Source organism: Cylas formicarius, unplaced genomic scaffold (genome assembly GCF_029955315.1).
Source record: "Cylas formicarius isolate icCylForm1 unplaced genomic scaffold, icCylForm1.1 PGA_scaffold_9__14_contigs__length_23061073, whole genome shotgun sequence".
In the NCBI taxonomy this organism is placed as follows: domain Eukaryota; kingdom Metazoa; phylum Arthropoda; class Insecta; order Coleoptera; family Brentidae; genus Cylas; species Cylas formicarius.
In genome coordinates this window covers 16,907,324-16,918,210 of record NW_026844365.1, presented here as the reverse complement: position 1 = coordinate 16,918,210, position 10,887 = coordinate 16,907,324, and the positions used below count along the sequence as shown (strand labels likewise).

General features: G+C 31.0%; 1 long non-coding RNA gene across 1 annotated transcript; it reads right to left on the bottom strand.

The window, feature by feature from the left end:
• Positions 1-216: 216 nt before the first annotated feature.
• LOC132707833 (uncharacterized) lies at positions 217-1,267 on the bottom strand. Its single transcript, XR_009619781.1, has 3 exons — positions 1,105-1,267; positions 743-831; positions 217-684 (listed from the first exon to the last, which is right to left on the bottom strand). It is a non-coding gene; the product is annotated as an uncharacterized LOC132707833 (long non-coding RNA).
• Between the last annotated feature and the right edge of the window lie 9,620 nt (positions 1,268-10,887).

Sequence of the window (10,887 nt, the reverse complement as noted above, 5' to 3'; positions counted from 1 at the left end):
TATAATCTATTTTTTCCGAATTGTCGATGAAAGGTGAATTAAAACAAACAAATGACTCAAAAAGGCATTTATTTCTAAACATTATTGACATTTAGGTTAACACAATTCTAAAATTTAATTTAGAGGTCATAAAAAACATTTTCAAAAAACCATTAATACAGAGGATCGTAAAAATGGAATTTTAAATCCTTTTTTTGATTCTCATTAATTGTGCCTTTTGAATTATACGCTTTTCTAAGTTTCACTTCTGCTGGCAAAGAATGAAGAAAGAATGATGCCGCAGATCTAGATTTTCTCGTTTTTTTTTTTTTTTGTTTAACACACTTCCATTGGCTATCCGAATATGACTGTTTATAAAAATACCTGAAAGGCTGTTGCTTTTCTACTTTTACAATTTTAATCTGGGATAAGTAAACCTGTTCATTTTCAACATTTTTATCGAAATTATTACCTATATCTGTTGTTAATTGTTGCATCTATAAAGTCTTTGTGTGTTAATTATTTTCTTTCTTTAAGTTTCGGAAGTTTTCGAGAACAGTTTTATAGGAAAAAAAAACCTTTCTCAATTGTTGAATGTGTGCTGTCTCCTTCATTTTGCGTGTGTCGGGCAATAAGGAATTTATGAGAAATGCTCTTTATTTTGAGTTGTACAAGTACTCATACATTAAAAGAGCAGTTATGTATCTGAAACAAAATAAACACCGTTTAATGTTTATTTGTTCACAAAATTAAAAGTACTTACTTGTTTTTATTCTGAGCTCTGCAGTTATCACTATAAAAAGTAATTTCCAAGTCTTCCTTATTGACGGTATTTGCCTTCTGTTCTAAGTACTTAAAAATGCAAGACGTTACTTCAGTAGCACCAGGAGCAAAAGAGTAACCTTTCTCTTTTAAGTTAAGAAAAATTTAACTTTTTTACTGTAAAAATGTATTAAGAACTTATACCACCTTTTTCAAATTTAAAATTTCATATTATAAAAAAATTATTTGATAAAAAAAGGTATCAATCTAGGATAATACTACCCACGAGCGAACATAATTGAAGAATAACGAATTATCCTCATATAATACACCTATCCATAAAAAACAATAGAATTTTCTTACCTTGACAATTGAAGGAAAAGCGTATCAAAGAGAAATAATACGCTTTTGTTTCGAAAAATTATAAGAAATTTATATCGCACAGTACACAATTTTAATACTTAATACACTTTTCTTCGGAAAATCAGAAAATCCGGCGTAGTACGCCGAAATAATACTGTTTTCAACTGGCGACCAACACAATTTTGACAATATGACGTTTTACCTAGCGCCATCTAGTGCATAAAACAAAATGAGAGCTTTGTTGGCTTGTTAGGGTAAAGTAGAACCCTAAAAAGTGTTGTTTTTGGCAAAACATGAAAAATTGTAATTTTACGACTTAATACGGTTTTCTTCGGGATGTGCGATATCACAGAGGAAGCTGCGCTCCGTGGGTAATGGAGGACATACAGGGATAACCCATCACTCACCAATTTCCTCAATATTCTAGACATTAGCAGTGGTGCAGTAACAATATTACGAAAATCAAAGTTTAACGGAAAAATTCAATGTTCTGTATTTATACACTGCACCAAAACTGCAGAAATCTCCTGCCAATACAAAATATTATACCTACTTATTTTTAGTGTCTTTCAAAACAGTTATTAATTTGATTCTAATCAGGAATAGATCGTTTGACCAGTTAAATAAAATAAGCTGACAATATTCATATAATAAACTTAACCATAGCGTTTGAAAATGTAATGACGTCACGTGAAGAATTACGAAACTTACCTGCGGAAATTTTGACATTTTCTTGTGCAAGTAGTTTATGTTATTGGGATAGGTACTTTTTAAGGCATGCTTGTGTAAATTCAAACATGTTTATAAATGAATATTAAAAATATTGACAATATAACAAATATTGACCTGTTGGAACAAAAACAGATAATTCAAAGTATAGCAGTATAAAGTATTTGATTTTTCTCCTGCATGTGAATCTGATATTCTTTAAAAAAATCTTCATGCAATGAACTAGTGCCTCGCGCATAAATCCATTGATTTTCCTTTTCAATGAAGCAATTTTCAATGGCGTTTTTCCTGACAATTTGAAAATATTTCGGATTATGGCGGTTTATAAAAAGGGCCATCACAACGACGCAGATAGAGTTCGCCAAACAGCATACCGTTTTTACAACCTTTTATGGTTTTGACTTGGGAATGAATTTAAGACCTGCCTATTGTTAAACGGAAGGGGCCATTCCTTTCAGCACGTGTACCTCAAGCCAGGGCCTTATTTAAGATGTTAACCGACAAGAACTGTGCCGTGCGGACTGTTGTATTTTGAGAGTACTGAAATTTTCTTTGATTAAATTTATATTAATTCATATTATTGTCCTTTTTACAAATCTTCCTAAAACAGTCCCTACTTGAGGTAGTTTAATTTGCCGATTAGATAGATTGATCTCCTATATTAAAAACACAATATAAAGCTTAAACTGATTTCCAATTTCCGAGTTTAATGACTCTAAAATATTTTGTAGATAATCGATTTATAATGGATGTCTTTCCAGTTTGCTATTGGTTTATTTGTGGTAGTTGATGAAATGGGAGCATGCTGTCAGTTTGATGAAACAGTAATTTCTTAGCTCTCGAAACTTTGGAGTTATTTCTATTCCGTCTTTTGTTTGTAATTAATAATTACCAACTTACTGTTATTCAATTGTTTTTCAATACTCGGTGTGCCATTTTTATTGAGGCACCATATACATTTTGTTACAATTTATTTATTACCAAATACTAACAGTATTCAATTTTGTTAGTCACTCGCGTTAGTGTCCAGCGACGAAAAAGTTGAGATTGTGGTAATTGTCGTTGATGATGAACATCCGTCAAATTCAAATGGACATGGACATATTTGCCGGTTGCTGCCAAAATTATAATTTTAAATGCGTTCCTGTTTCTGAAATCGACATCTGGGGAAAGTGTAGCTATAAAATTAACTCCCGAGATGACTAAAACACCCTATGCCACAGCACGTGACATAGTTGTGAATGGTGTCCAAGAAATAAAAACACGTAAAGATCGTGGGGTCCCAAAAAGTCTACTTGACATGCACCATACCGGAATAGTTGATATATGATAAATTCGTGCTAAAAACGTCACCATCAGGTATTTAGATGAGGCCTGGTTTGATAGCCACGATACCGTCTAGAAAGGATGGACTGATGGTAACAGCGGAAAATATTCTCTGGATGTGGCAATTTCGCGGAGCAAACGAATTATCATACTACATGCGGGCTCTGAAGTTGTTTGGGTAGATACCGCTTTGTTGTTGTCTGCAATACATGTCAAAGAAGCAACCACGAAAACATGACAGCAGACATCTTTGAAAAAATGCTTCCCAATATTCCACCAAACAGTGTCGTGATGGTCAATGCCAGCTACCATTCTGCACAAGTGGAAAAAATACCGAATTCATCATCGACTAAAGAAGTCATCAAAATTTTTTGCTTGAAAATGATATATATATATATATATATATATATATATATATATATATATATATATATATATATATATATATATTTTGTTTCTTATACTTTATCTCTTTTTTGTTTAATCAGACTAAGTGAAAATGGGATATTTGATTAACTAATTCTACGTGCTACAGCAATCTAGTTTAGTCTAATGTTGTTAATGTCCATGGATTATCTAAAATCTAGACTAGACCAAATTTTTTTCACTTTGTATTTTCATCATTTTATCGCTACACTAAAAATAAATAGTACTACTACAAATAATCTTGTTAGCTGTATAATGGAAATTGAAATCTACTAATCAAAATCATTCCTATTATTATTATTAATATTCTTACAGAAGCTGCTGCCAATGAAAGGTTTTCTTAGCACCAGGAGATAAGACTAGGGTATTATCGACAGGGGCGTGCAAATGTACCTACCATCTATACAATGTTATTAAAATTGGCGAAGTTAGGCGTAATCACAGACATAACCATTCACGAACCATAAAAGAATCCTATCGTTTTTATGCAGAGAGTAATATGGTGCTCAATGTCACCAACACATATTTTAACCTAACAAATATGCAACTGCATTCACAAATTTTTCCATTTTTCTTAAAAGTGAGTATATTAACTTGTACAGGAAAATAAGTATAGAACAAAGGAAGTTATATATATTGTAGAAAATACTATTTTTAAAAGTTGTGTTTATTGTAGAGAGTGTCTCATATTGGTATATAAAATACACATTTCAAAGTTTTGTTAAAATTATTTTTGTAACAAGAATTAAAAAAAAAATCCTTTCTTGCGCGGATATTTAGAAGCTTAATATTCTCCTTAAATAAGAACAAAATTGCTTTCGCAAGTTGCTAAACTTCACTCATTTTTTCGACCAACATAAATTTTTCAGTTGGCAACAGAAAAAATGCCAAAAAAATTAACAAGTCGCTGGAATTTCTGAAATTGGTGCAAATCGGTTGGATGCAATTAATTGGTCCCCGAAAATGCATCATCGGTTGACGTCCCGGGATGGGCAACTTTCGATGTTATTATTGAATGAAAAATCTACCGCCGCCCATGCCTCAGATCTGCGTACGACCTGGCTTATATCTCTTATATCTTCGTTATTTCTACAAACTTACCATGCGAAGATATGGATGGGTGAGGTGCCGAGATAACGTGACAGTTAGAACAAAGTAAAATTTATCTCTTGTAGGTGCTTCAGTTTTTTTTCTAAATAGGTGGTTTTTGTGCAGAACACATGGCGTGTTTTAGTCAATATTTGGGTGGTAGTATCCTTAAGTAGTGTCATTAATTAATCCTAACAAATTGCCTCTAGTACGGGGGTTTGTTTGTTTTTGTATTTTTTTCTTCCGTGCCAAATGCGAAACAAATTTACCAAATGCGATTAGGAGTAACTAGAAATTTGAGTCAATCGTATAAAATAGAATTTAAATTAAAATTTGATATTTCCTTCTGTAATTTCAACAGCATTTTAAAGCAGAAACATTTTCAGACCTTTAACCTACTTAATTATTGGACAAAATTTAGGAGCCAACATATAAATTCGTTAATTAAAAGCTAATTATCTTCTCCCGCCTTCTATTATCCTATTTCAAAAAATATTACATTCTTGTTAAACAGAAATAAATCATGCATCTCGCTGCTTATATTAATTCTATTAATTAATTAACAATTGACTGTTTAAAAAAAAAAGTAATTTTAACAGCATTTCAGAGACGTCCTCTATATGGTATATGGAGTGTTATTAATATCTTTAACCAGGCACCTACTTAAATTATCGGAAAGGTCACTCTGTAAATCTGTTAAGCATCGAGCAAGCAAAAATAATTTGATTTTTTTATTAGAAAAACTTGAGTAGTCCTAAAAGGTATGAAATCGCATATGAACTTAAATTTCATGGCAATAAAACTGAATAAAATCAGACTTTGTAGCAATAATGCTTCATATTTGTACAGGGTTGTTCAAAAAATGCACCAACACTGGGCTGGGGATTCGTCATCCAAGCAAAAGAAAAAATTTCGAATAAACGTAAATCGGGAAATGTTTAAGTTCCAAGATTTGACGATTAGATATTGAAAAAAAAAGAGACCTGTGTAAAATAGTAAAGTCGCACTATAAGTGAATCTTTTATTCTAGCACCCAGAATTTGAATTGTTCAGTTTTATTCAGATGTAAAGAAATGTTTTTAAATTTGCTGATAATACGAAGGTATATATTTGTGCAGAAATTTATTGAAATATTTTGCAAATTTTTTAAAGACCTTTTGCCAATCGTCCTTTTGGCTTGACGAAGGCTCAGAGAACCTGAAAGAAGGAAGGAAGAAAGGAATCAATCATCCGGGACAATGTTCATGCCCCTTCTTTAGTTAGAATGCGAGCCAGTTTCAGTTAAGCAGTGAAGAAGCCAACAGGATGATTGGCGGAAAATCAGCAAGTTTAATTTATTGACAATCGACGCAGGAGGCATCCAGAAAATTTGTAAATAGTATAACATTTGACTGTATTGTCTTGTAGAGGTTTGTGTAATAAAATGCAAATATCTCCAAAACTCTATCATAATTTTCTAAAACAAGACTATCAGACAGAACAAATAGCTATCCAAAACAGCGAGATGTAACTAGAACTACATTTCTAAAAAATGTATTAGTCTTTTTCTCCAAAAACTCCCGAGTCCAAGTTTTCAGGTCGATATAAAGCATAAAGATATAACCATTTAACTTTATCACAAATATAATTATTTACATATATTATTTATTATATATTGTTATCATTTAATTTTATGTAATTATTTATATAAACTTTTTTTTGGGCTGACGAATCTCCAACCTAGCTTTGGCGCATGTTTTTCGAAACACCTTGTATAAACAATACGTACGTTTAAAAAATGGCAAAATTATTTTACAAAATGGCGCATTTTGGGGTTACCTTTCGTAGGCACTGAACGGGTTAATTAAAAGCTCTGAATTGCAAAACAATGTTAGCGAAACAAAACCTCCAAAAGATCGATTCTCGTCTCTCGTTTATTCGAATATTTGTTTGCGTTGGTTAACAATATTTTAAGTTCATCTCATTAGATTCGGAATTAACACGGTTTGAAGTCTTTTTCGTGTTTATTATTTCGGTACTTGTTCGATTTTGCCTGTTTATTTTCAGAAGTTTGGGTTATATTACGCCGGCGCATCTTTCCTTTGAATTTTGGCACGGGTGTGTCGACTTTGCCTTCAATTTTTGTTGTAATTATGCCCGAGACTGTGCCACGGGGTGGTCCGTATTAAGTTGTACTCATAGAGAAAACTAATACAAAAGATAATGACGGATTAAAAGAGAATAATCGGACTGGCTGGTATAGTTAAAAAACGACAGAAGGGAGACAGGATTAGTCAGGATTTTTATTTAATGTTTGTTTTGTTTTATAGTGTGTGCTTTTATGTCATACATGTTTAGTTAGTGTAACATTGAAGGCGAATGTACCATTAGGGCTGCCAGGTTTTAAATTTTGAAAAACGGGAGGTAAAGTTACTTTTTCTGAGGACTAATAAAGAAAACAATTTTTGGCATGTTACTCCCTAATTATACCGCGTTTGTCATAAAAAGCATAATAAAAGTATAACTTCACCACGACAATATTCTTATTACAAAAAATTGAAACATGATACTTAAAAATACTTACACAAAAAGTGTAGGATTCTGATATTCTCACCTACTTATTGGATTATTATTTTTTAATTTAATTAAGAAATAAGTGGACAATTTACAGTAACGTATTTTTGATTTCCGAAGAGTGAGAGGTTTGTTTAAGCCTCTCTCTAAATCTGGATACTCCAAAACAAACGTAAATTGAAATTGTATGGTTAAATAAAATTCCTCAAGGTCACTTTTTCTTTTAAGATTTCTTTTCCTATAATTATGACATCGTTTACAATAATTCTAGTACCTTTTTAGTTTCTTTATTGGATTACATATTATACAGCTACTACTATAACGTAGGATCGTCTTATATCTCCATAAGGGTTTATTTTGTCCAAAAATTTTAAATGCAATTTTTTTGTGTGAGAAGACAATAGTTGCTATTATAGACGGTATATCATAAGTACCTCACAGCACACAACTTATATTATTTCATTTTTGGTTTCTCATCTCTCGATATGAATAACATTTTCTTCATTATTTTAAACAATCCGTCTTTTAATCATTTTTAATTCTTATCAAACGTAAACACAAGAATAGTTCTTTCGAAAATGGAATGAAAAATTGATATTTCGCTCACCGGGTTACCATATTATATTAAATATTAATTAATTGACTATAACTATAATATGTATTAAACTAAATCAGTTTTTAGCTATTTCTAAATTACTAAATAAATTTTCTGAACTAAATAATGGTTCTCTGTGTTATGTTATATTTAACTAATTAGTGAAGGTACTCAACTGTGTTTTAATAGCCGTAATTGGCAATATTTACCTATATAAAAAAGCATATTTTTTTTGAACAACATATATATTATTTATTTTTATTTATTTATTTATTTATTGTAGCAATAACCCTGCTTCTGTAACCTGTTTTCTTAAAAATTATTAATAATAGTATATTATAAAAGAATTTTGATGAACTTCATGAGTATGTTGTGGTTAATTTTAGTTAGTTTGTTATAAATTAAATTTGTTGGTAAATTAGTAATGAATGGTACTTTAGCACTTTGCAATTTAGCAAATTGCGATTTAAGTAGGAATGACCTGATTCACTTTCTTAGATAATTTAAATAAATTTCTAATCTGCAGTATTTAATTATCACTTATTGTGGTTTAAATATTTCTAGTGAATACATTTCCAGCTAAAAACAATATATATTATGCATTGAATAATAGCAGGATTGTATTATTAATTAATTAATGTGCTCTAAAATCCTTCATGAATTTAATGCAAATAGAACCTAACAATTGCAAAACATGGTGATGCCCTCTGTTGAGATTCGCTTCAAGCTTTCCAGAATCGAGTAGAAAACCCCAGACAGTGTGGTAGTGTTCATCGCTAAAAATAGCATTGCAGGGAGCTTTAATTCATGTGACTACCAACCGTCAGATGGTGCTGTAAGACTGTTTATGGGTCTTTTGAAATTCGATGAAATATCTTTCGCCCAACAGATGGCACGAGTTAAGTTAAACAGTTATTTTAATTGTTTGAAAAATTGTTTTTAAAGTTTTAAGAACTTATTATTTTCTAAATTTGACACCGATTAAAAGTTCTTGGAGTGATTTTCGAAAGTTCTGTTAAATACTAAAGAAAAACTTTCCTGGTATACGGAAAACCATTATGGCCAACAGCGGACAGCGGGATCGATTAATGAAGCTCCCAATGAAGCTTTTCCAATATTTGAGTTGTACTTAAAGTCTACAATTTTCGTTGCTTTTGAATTGCTTTAGGATTATCCGAAGATAATGCCATTTTTGCTGCACTTTTATAGTACTTTTTAACGAAACAAAGCTTTTTACTAATGCAAAAATTATAAAAACCACATTGAATTTAGTGGTGTTTCCAGTTAGCTTTTGAGGTACAATCGACGTTGATATTTTTAATGGGACTCTGCCATTGGATTTTTTTAAAAGATCGAGATTGATTATCAATCGAAGAACGACGTGAACACTTTGTTTTGTTGAGCACCCGATACCCTTTACTAAATAGTTAAATACGACAGTGTGATATGCAAATTGATTTTCTCCTGATTAAGTTTCTCTTAGGCAAGCGAAGTTCGAAGCTTTCTTATACCTTGGTCGCAAATTACCATACCAAGTTGATTGCAATCTTAGCGCTCCTCAACACGAGCAAGTTTTGCAAACTTCGCTGTTTATTGTTTATGGCAAACTTTCCAGGTTAGGAAAACTTAAAGCGACTTCGTATTTACCCGCTAAGGGGTCCGTAATGAACTTTTCAAAGTTTGCTGGCTATACCGTAGTTGTATAATAATGTTCTTCTAACTTAGGAAAATAACTAAGGACACTGTTGTCCATTTATCGTTCCCAAGAAGATTCATAATAAATTAATGTAGAAACTGTTGTCAGCTTGCACATTGGGATCAATGGAATTGTGTCTGATTATATTTAAAACGATCTTAGATTTCTGAAATGTGTTTGGAAATTAAGTGCATAACCTTGCAAATAATTCTACAGTTGTTGAAACTACTTCCATTGATACCAAAGTCGCTTTAAACAATACTTCTTATTTATTGTTTCTTGCATACGCCATTCAAAATATTCTGGTCTGTTGTCCTTCGAATTTCCTTATTTTAATCCTTAGCAATTCAACTTTAATAATTTATCAAGTATATTTGATTAAACCAATACTTTACAAATATACTTTAAATCAAAATTTTAGGTGAAGAAAAAGAGGAACACAGAGAAAAATAAAAAAAATTTAAGTTAGGAGGGTCTGCTTCAACTTCTCCTTTTGTAGTTTTTTGCAATAAACCCTTTTATTATTATTATTAATACTATTATTATTATTATTTTCTGTGTAGTTTTAGAAAACTGTCAAATATTTTGAAAAGTTTTGAAAGTTATGATTGGAGTTTCATATTAAGCTCCCTCACAATATTTTGAGGTTAGACAACATTATATGGGAATGTTTAGACCGCTGAAATGGGTGTCATTTAAAGTTGTTGCAAATAAAAGTCTTTCAGGAATTTAATACACTCACGATAAATATTTGACACTATATTTACGGAGTTACAAAATTCAGCGAATTTATTACAAGAATCTCTTTCCAGCTTGTAATTCTAGTGACTGTTTTCTATATCTAAGTACAAATTGGCACTACCAATAAATCAGAAGAACCAGTAAACATATCAGTCCATTGGGTTTTGGTTTTATGTTAAAATAGTGTTGATCGTGAGCAACATTCAGAAAAAATCACAAATTAGGAAGGTTATTGCTTTATGGTTTGTTATGGTTTTAGTTTTTCCCTCAAAAGGAAATGAAAATACATTTAAATTTTGCCTTTTATGTTTATATGTTTGAAATATAAATAGTACTGAAAAATATTTTTCAGTAAGTTATTGCTTAACTTTTTATTTATTAAACCAAATTTTAAGAATTTTTACGCTTGACTTGTATATGTGTGTAAAATAATAAGAAAAAACATTTTTGCAAAATGGGCTTATAGTTTAGGCATTTGTTTTAATCTCTAAGCAAAAGTTAACTTTAAAATTAAATTTCAGAATTCATTAATGAAATTCTCATTCTCGTGTGATGCGAACTTTCTGAAATATGCGTTTAATAAATACGTCAATAATGAATAAAACTGGATAGTCTCCAACTAGTGACT